Genomic DNA, 9,502 nt, shown 5'->3' with positions numbered 1-9,502 from the left:
ATCGGGAAGATTCCCTGGAGGTGGGCATGGCAACCCACTCCAGTATTCTTGCCTGAAAAATCCCATGGACAGAGGGGCCTGGAGGGCTACAGGTCATGGGGTCGAAAAAGTACACACACACACCCCCACACACATATCAGTCCACCCAGTATTCCACTTTCTATTCATTTTTATAAAACAATAAGGCAAAACCCCTGCAATTTTCGTAAACATATACTATTGACCAGATATGAAAGGGAGCTGCCCAAACTGACCAGTTGGCTGACAGGAGACACCATTCTGCCAAAGCTGGAAATGTTTGGGTTGAGAGTATGAAAGGCAATTTGGGGTATGATGTATGAAAGTGCCGACTGTGCAAAACAGATGGAGCTGAGGCCCGTGGATGTCTGTCCCTCCTTAAACATGACAAGATGGATGTCAGCTTCTACCAGATGATCAGTGTGGCCTATAAAGGGCACTGAGCCCCTGCCCAGTGCCAATCCACTGAGAGTGCTGGCCCCAAGATCGTGAAGCATCTTGGTCCAACCACCTGGAATGCTGATGACAATTGCTTGGATTGATTGGCCATGAAGAACCAGGTGTTTTGTGCTCACTGCTGCCAACCGCGTTTATGCCTGTGGCTCCTGCCAGTGCTGGCTGATGGTGGCAGGAAGGGGAGGAGAGGGGGTGGGGGGAGTCCTGAATTTCAGTCCCAGGAAGACCCTTACTTCCAGGCCACAGCTGAATGATGTTGGCCCCGGGTGTCCCCTTCCTCTAAGAACTCCATTGGGATTGGATGCACTAGACCTTTGAATGCCATTTTTCCCCCTGTAAGTGTAGGCGATAATGTTTAATAAACTAACTCTCATTTCCAAAATTCTCTGTAACCTCCCCGACACAATCTTTCACCCTTTTCCTCCTTCATAATTCCTTTCACTGTGCCTTCTAGAACATTTGCTTCATGATCAGCAGATTTTCTCATGTATTTTTTCTTCAATTATTCCCTCCACATCCCAGCCTTAACCCAAATTTAGCCCTCCTCCGAGAGCAGTCTCCCTGTGACCTCCCAAAGGGGCACATTTCTCGTCACTTGGGTTCCTTGATGGGCAAGTGGTGTTGGTGTCCTCCTTGTCCCAGCTGTTCCTTCCTCTGCCCCTTGTGAGCTCCACCGAGGCTCACATCATCAGAGTTTTCTACCCGCCCTCCTCACATTGACCACCACCTGGAAGTTACCGCCCCCATCACTTTCCTTTCCAGATTCCCCTTATCTCCATGTCAGTCCTGCCCTCAGTCCCATGTGGGAAACACCAACATCTGTGCAGAGGGCCCTTCAAGCCCTCTAGTCTCAACCATTGCTGGCCTCCTCATTAAGCCCAATTCTTTTTTATTTAAAAAAATATTTATTTGGTCACACTGAGTCTTAGTCGCAGCACTCAGGATCTTAGATCTTTGTTGCAGCATGTGAGATCTTTAGTTGCAGCATCTGGGATCTAGTTTCCTTACCAGGGATCAAACCCAGGCGCCCTGCATTGGGAGCATGGAGTCTTAGCCACTGGACCTCCAGGGAAACCCCATCAGGCCCAATTATAATATTTGCTGCAAGAATACAAATGGAGACTCATCTATATGTCTCTATGTCCAAATATTGACATGTTATTCACCCAGCTAACAGAATGCTAAATGACATATATACTATCCCCTTTTCTTGAAAAATATATCTTTATATGACAGCAACATTACAAAGTGTGTAAAGTTATGGTAAAATTTCAAGATGATGGATTTACCCATAACTATTTTTGTTTTTGGGTGGGTGTTCTTTCCATGAGCTTATTATTTGGATAAATAATAAAATGAACCCATAAAAATTCATAAATTATATTTACTCCATAAAAGTTAATTTTCTTGCCTCATTTAAGTAAATTACTAATTATGTTGTTATAATCAAGACTTTCACATAATTTGTGTTCTATCAAGAGTAATGATAAATTAAATAAACTTCTGGGGACATTTCAAAATGAAGAAATTACGTTTGGTTGAGGTTGCAGCAACTAGAATTATCAATTAAATTCTTAAAACAATACTTAGATTGGAAATGAATCATAAATCTAACATATCATGTGCATTTGATCATGAGTTTCATATGTAATATTTTAATGGGGGTTGGCCATATATAATTAATTACTGTTACAGAAAATAGTACAAAATATTTTAATTTCATTATGAAAATTTCTTTTACCAATATCATGAGTTTCACTCTGTCTTATAAGAAAGATCAAGATTTATACATTATTTTAAAGTATTTTCCTTTCAAATTCCTCAATCTGAGACAAAATAAGAAGACTGACAACCACAGCATATTATTTCATTTGTTAAAATCTTTCTTCAGAGTACATTTTGATCTCTAATGGACAAAAAATCTCTATAGAAACTATTTTTGGGTAATTTTGTACAAGGCTTTTTGTAGTCATGCAAACTTTTTTGTTTCCTTTAACATTTTCTTTAAAAATTAGAATATTAATGCTCTAAAAAGTGAAAAACAAACAACTGTGTGTGGTTTTGTTTTGTAAGCAACAGTTCACACCAAGTATCTGTGGACAGTGCAAATACAAATGCAAAAAAAAGTAACTTTATTTTCTACTGAAGACTACAACTCACTTCTATTGCGTCACTTAACTTTTCAAGTGTACCCCATCTATCTTGTCTAAATTAAATCAAATTGCTTTAACACAGCAAGTAGCTCCAAGCCTATGAATTAGAACATGAAAATGGACACCTGGCACAACTGGGCAATGTTACTGTTATGCAAGAATCTATCACATTAGCGCCAAGTGGAAAGGATTTCAGAAGTTAATTAATTTGTTGTCTTTCAGTTAAGTGCTGCTGTTGCTCAGATCCTCCTTGCACTCTGATACGTCACTGCCACTATTGGTGGTGTTACCACCAACACACAGAAACCTTCATGGCATCCAGAACTGTTGCTTGTTGTTTTGAGGATGTGGGGTTTGGAGAAGCAATTGCTGTTAGATCACCAAGTTGTGTCCAACTCTTCCTGACTCCATGGACTGCAGCATGCCAGGGCTCCCTGTCTCTCACCATCTCCTGGAGTTTGCCCAAGTTCATGTCCATTGAATTGGTGATGTCCATTGAATCAGTGAGAAGCAATACTGAATTGCTAATTCAAACATCCTACCTTTTGGTTATCATCTATCCTGCAGGTTTCCTGAATAACGACCGACATCCTTGCAGCAGCTCTTCAACCTCATGGACACCTCTCATCCATAAACAACTCTCCTGGCTCTCTAGCCACGTGCCCCATCTGTTTTTATTTTCTTATGCAGCTTGAAGTTTATGACTAATTCATCTTTTTCATCACTGATCCAACTCTCCTTCCACTGCATGCATCTGACAAAACCCTAGCTTTAGAAGAACATGATCATTTACATCAAGCAGCTGCATCATTCTTGAAACCTTCCTTTCCCTCACCTTCAAGCTTTAACCCAAGTCCTGTCCATTCAAGTGCCAAAAGAGTCCTGCAGCCTACTACATTTTTCTTCAGCCATTACTGTCCCCAAAGTCTAAGTCATCATTACCTCTTAAAAAAAAAATATTCATTTATTTGGCTGCATTGGGTCTTAGTTTTGGCACTTGGGATCTTACATGCACTCTAGTTGTGGCCCAAGGGCTCTGGGCTCTGGAGTGCGAGGGCTCAGTACTCGCAGCTCAGAGGCTCAGCTTCTCTGTGGCATGTGGCATCTTAGTTCCCAGATCAGGGATGAAACCCATGTTCCCTGGATTGCAAGGCAGATTCTTGACTGCTGGACCACCAGGGAAGTCCCCCACCATCCTCTCTTGCCTGAAGTATTGCCGTAACTCCCTAATTGGTCTCTTTTTCCACTCCTTCCTTCCCTATAGGCCATTCCCCTCAGGGTGAGATGCCCCTATACAATGTAAGTTACATCTCACAGTACTTCTTTATGTCTTTTCCATTCAAACAGAAATACAGACTCCTCAACAGGCAGTATAGAGCACACATGTGGCCATTTCCTTTTGTTGTTATTGTTGTTTAGTCACTAAGTCATATCTGACGCTTTTGCAACCCCAGGGACTATAGCCTGCCAGGTTCCTCTGTCCATGCGATTTTCCAGGCAAGAAAAGTGGCATATTTTCTTGTCTGGAAATTTCCAGGCAAGAGAATATATCAATAGAATATTGGTATCCCAATTCGTATATTGAAACACCAGTGTACTAATACTGGAATATTGGTATTTTTTTTCTAATATTCAAGGAAATGGGTTGCCATTTCCTTCTCTAAGGGAATCTTCCTGACCCAGGTATTGAGCTTGTGTCTCCTGCATTGGCAGGCTTTGGCAGGCAGATTCTTTACCACTGAGCCACCAGGGAAGCCCTTTATACCTCTCCTTCATATGTCACAACCCTTCCATTCCCCTTCCCTCCACTAGTGTTCCTTTCTTTTAGTTCCCAGATGATGTCAAACACCTTCTGCCTGGAAAGTTGTCTCCTTAACTTGTTGACTGGCTCACTTCTACTCATCCTTTTGTCTTGGCAGAAATACTCTTTTTCAGGTTGAGTCTCTTTGGTCACCCCAAGTAAAATAACTTTCTCTGTGATGCCTTCTTACAGTGCCTGGTGTTTTCCTTTATCCTGCTTGTCAGGCTTTGGTTCCTGTGGTTCACTGTTTAAATCTTGACACTTCAGAGGAACGGAAACTCCATGAGGGACGGAAACCCTTCTTGTCTGTTTACTCCTGTAGCCCCAGCACAGCGCCTGAGCACAGAGATATTTGTGAATGATGGAGTGAACGAAATAGGCTGACAACAGGGAGCTGGTAGGGTAACCTTTTTCCCTACAGTCTCCTTCAGCCTGGAGTCCTTTCCTTCAGCCCCTTAATTCATCAGGTTTACAGAAAGAATCTGCATCATTATTTTTGTTCCCCTGCTAGGATGGAATCTGGCTGGATGCAGATGCTAAGATGTAAAAGGAAGGAACAAAATCCAACATGGAAAGAAATATCAAATAGAGAATACTCCCCCGAGTGGCTACACATCTCCACTGTAAGCAGTAATCTCATTGCACAGCTATTGAAGCTTGAGTTATTTACATGCCTTTAATCCTCTTACCTTCTAATCAAGATCATTCCAATAGCTTTGCCTTTAGACTTCCAATTGTATTATGCATTCACAAGTCACTTCTTTTGTCAAATGCTGTATTGGTACCATTATAATCTCCTAGGGAGATTACAAGAAAAGTATTCATTCTTCTTTATCCTAATATAGTTTATCTCTATCAAAGTTGTGTTTTCAATTTTTCCATGCTAATGCCTTCATGAAATTAATAGTGAATTTAAAATGAAATAGAAATTAAAAACAATCATCTATAGGTCCGTGTGTTATCTATCACAAGCTTGTCTAATTGGTTCTGACTTGACTAGAAGCATGTACAGTTTGGGAATTTTTTCATATAAATTTTCATCTCTTCTTTTCTCTTCTTGCTCACCTCTGAGCAATTTTATCTAACAATGCAAGAGGCTTCCCTGATGGCTCAGTCAGTAAAGAATCTGCCTGCAATGCAGGAGACCCAGGTTTGATCTCTGGGTAGGGAAGACTCCTTGGAGATGGCAATCCACTCCAGTATTCTTGCCTGGGAAATCCCATGAACAGAGGAGTCCATGGGTTGCAAAAATCAGACATGATTTAGCAACTAAACCTCTCTACCACCAACAATGCAAGAATAGGAGGGTTAACTAGATGAAAAGATACAAGAAAATGGTAATAGTTAGCATTGTTTTCTTTTAGGAAAGAATGTATCTCATCATACGGATGGTATTTTAAGAGTTGATTAAAATGAAAAAGGGCTACCAATATAAAAATAAGATTTCAAGTAGATTTAAGGTAGTGATGTGTTTATTCATTCAAAAATATTGAACAATCATAATGAAATACTCTGTAGGAAAGGTGACATGGTGGTATTCAAAGCTATATAAGATTAATTCTTAGTGACAAAACCTCTGCACTCCCCCATTTTACCTATTTTAAATAATTAGCTACATGTTTATTTTGTAATTGTCTGTCTTGATTCTAATCAATACATACTCAATTTTGTGTGTGTGTGCATGCTAAGTCATGTCTGACTCTTTGCGACTCTGTGTACTGTAGCCCTCCAGGCTCCTCTGTCCACGGGATTCTCCAGGCAAGAATACTGGAGTGGGTTGCCATGTCCTCCTCCAGGGGATCTTCCCAAACCAGGGGATCAAACCTGCATCTCTCATGTCTTCTGCATTGGCAGGCGGGTTCTTTACCATTAGCGCCACCTGGGAAGCCCACTCAATTTTGCATACATATATTTTTTAGGGATGTGTTTATGAAGGGGAGGGAGTGGAGAGGTTGGGATGAAGTTGTGTAGTGGATAGGCTCTGGGGATTAGATATCTGGGCCTGTAATGGGTATTGAATCCATTTAAACTTCCCTACTTGACCTCAGATTTTATTCTTGTGTCCCACTCTGGGTACCAGGGATGGGCCTCATTTTCCAAGAATAAATCCATGCCCTTGCCAGTAAACGACTCTGGAATTTGGGGCTAAATGCTGTGTAGACTGGTTCAAGAATGAGCCAATGGGACATGGAGAAGAAGTATGCTCAGGGCTCTGGGAAAGAACTTGCTTACAATCAACGCCTACCAGGAGCCACAGACCCTCTTCTGGACATTGTTGGTCAAGTATGTGAGGTCTAGGGCTGTGGCAGCCAGTTTGTTGGCAGCCTAAGGATGAAGTTTGCAAAAGAGAAAATCAGGTCAAAACTCAAGGCAAATAACAGAGCTGGAGACCTGATGGAACCATGTCTCACCTTTGCCCCGCTAGACTTTTATCAGTATGTTAGTCAATGAATAGCCTTGATTTTTAGGCAATTTTTACTTGAGATTTCTGTTTCTGGAAGCCAAAATAAATGTTTTAACATACAGAATCCCAACTTATACTTTCTTAATGTTGTTTTTATTTTTTAAACTTTGAGGTTAGGAATGTTTTTCTGATTATAAAAATAGCGTTGATACATGCTCACTGTAGAGAATATAGAAAAGACTGGAAGACAACGAAGAAGAAGATAAAAACCATCTGTAAGAAGCAATAGTTAGAACTGGACACGGAACAACAGATGGTTCCAAATAGGAAAAGGAGCATGTCAAGGCTGTATATTGTCACCCTGCTTATTTAACTCATACGCAGAGTGCATCATGAGAAACGCTGGGCTGGAGGAAGCACAAGCTGGAATCAAGATTGCCGGGAGAAATATCAATAACCTCAGATAGGCAGATGACACCACCCTATGGCAGAAAGTGAAGAAGAACTAAAGAGCCTCTTGATGAAAGTGAAAGAAGAGAGTGAAAAAGTTGGCTTAAAGCTTAACATTCAGAAAACTAAGATCATGGCATCTGGTCCCATCACTTCATGGCAAATAGATGGGGAAACAGTGGAAACAGTGGCTGATTTTATTCTTCTGGGCTCCAAAATCATTGCGGATGGTGATTGCAGCCATGAAATTAAAAGACGTTTGCTCCTTGGAAGGTAAGTTATGACCAACCTAGATAGCATATTAAAAAGCAGAGACATTACTTAGTCAACAAAGGTCCATCTAGTCAAGGCTATGGTTTTTCCAGTAGTCATGCATGGATGTAAGAGTTGGACTATAAAGAAAGCGAGCGCCGAAGAATTGATGCTTTTGAACTGTGGTCTTGGAGAAGACTCTTGAGAGTCCCTTGGACTTCAAGGAGATCCAACCAGTCCATCCTGAGGGAGATCAGTCCTGGGTGTTCATTGGACGTACTGATATTGAAGCTGAAACTCCAATACTTTGGCCACCTGATGTGAAGAGTTGACTCATTGGAAAAGACCCTGATGCTGGGAAAGATTGAGGGCAGGAGGAGAAGAGGATGACAGAGGATGAGATGGTTGGATGGCATCACCGACACAATGGACATGGGTTTGGGTGGACTCCGGGAGTTGGTGATGGACAGGGAGGCCTGGCGTACTGCGGTTCGTGGGGTCGCAAAGAGTCAGACACGGCTGAGCGACTGAACTGAACTGAATCCCATTAGCCCTAGGTAATTGCTATTAATGTTTTGAATTTGTCTTTTATTTACATAAATAAACTTACATACACATATTTCCTGCTTTGGTGGAACTAATATCCTCAGTTCAGTTCAGTTCAGTCGCTCAGTCATGTCCGACTCTTTTCGACCCCACGAACCGCAGCACGCCAGGCCTCCCTGTCCATCACCAACTCTAGGAGTCTACTCAAACTCATGTCCATCGAGTCGGTGATGCCATCCAGCCATCTCATCGTCTGTCATCCCCTTCTCTTCCTGCCCCAAATCCCTCCCAGCATCAAGGCCTTTTCCAATGAGTCAACTCTTCACACGAGGTGGCCAAAGTATTGGAGTTTCAGCTTCAGCATCAGTCCTTCCAATGAACACCCAGGACTGATCTCCTTTAGGATGGACTGGTTGGATCTCTACTAATATCCTAGTGGGAAATAAAAGACAAATCAAAAATCCAAGAAAACAGATTAATGTCTGAGACTATGGAATGTTGTAGTAATTATTAATTAACCTGTGTTATATCTGTCCAGTGTTGGGTCAATGGTTGCTAGTAATGTTATTCCCCATCTCCACATTCCAGAACAAATCACCAAAGATTTTAAGTTAATACCTATTAAAATATATTAAGCTTTTAGTGAAAGTAAGTGTTAGTCACTAAGTTCTGTCCGACACTTTGCCACCCCATGGAATGTAGCCCACAAGTCTCCCCTGTACATGGAATTCTTCAGACAAGAATACTGGAGTAGGTAGCCACTCCCTTCTCCAGTGGATCTTCCCGACCTAAGGATTGAATCCGGAGTCTCCTGCATTGCAGGCAGATTCTTTATCGTCTCAGTCACCAGGGAAGTCCCAAGTGTAATATAATAATGTCCCATGTCCATAAAATCAATGAGTTATCAATATGTTCATTTGTTTCCCTTCAGTAGGTGATGCTTCTTATTTATGGCAAATTGCACCCTGTCAGTAATTGCTTTGGTTCAATCATTGTTAGATTTTTTTCCTAATGGTGTGTTTAACCAATTATAGCTAAGATGAATGTCTCAAATTGATTATTATAGCAGTATACATGTAAAGGGTTCTATGTTCACAAGTATGCTGGGTAAGCCTCCCCCATAGTAGGCCTTACTATTAGTAGATGAAAGTTATATGATATGTCAGTACCAATCCCTCCAGTTCTAAATGTCTTCATCAATGATTTTCTGACCCATAAGTTGATTGGAAGACTAGAAATATGGGTTTTCACTAGCTGTCTATTGGTTATTGATTTCTAACTGAACTATACAGTGGTCAGAGAATGTGGTTGCTATGATACCAATCCTTAGACATGTAGAGAGACTTGCTTTATGACCCAGTATGTTCAATTTTTGTAAAGTTTCACATATTCTTGAAAGGAGTGTATATTCTGCAGTAGTTG

Source organism: Cervus elaphus, chromosome 15 (assembly GCF_910594005.1).
Source record: "Cervus elaphus chromosome 15, mCerEla1.1, whole genome shotgun sequence".
Classification (NCBI taxonomy): Eukaryota; Metazoa; Chordata; class Mammalia; order Artiodactyla; family Cervidae; genus Cervus; species Cervus elaphus.
The sequence above is the reverse complement of the archived record's forward strand: the minus strand, read 5'-3'. Positions refer to the sequence as shown.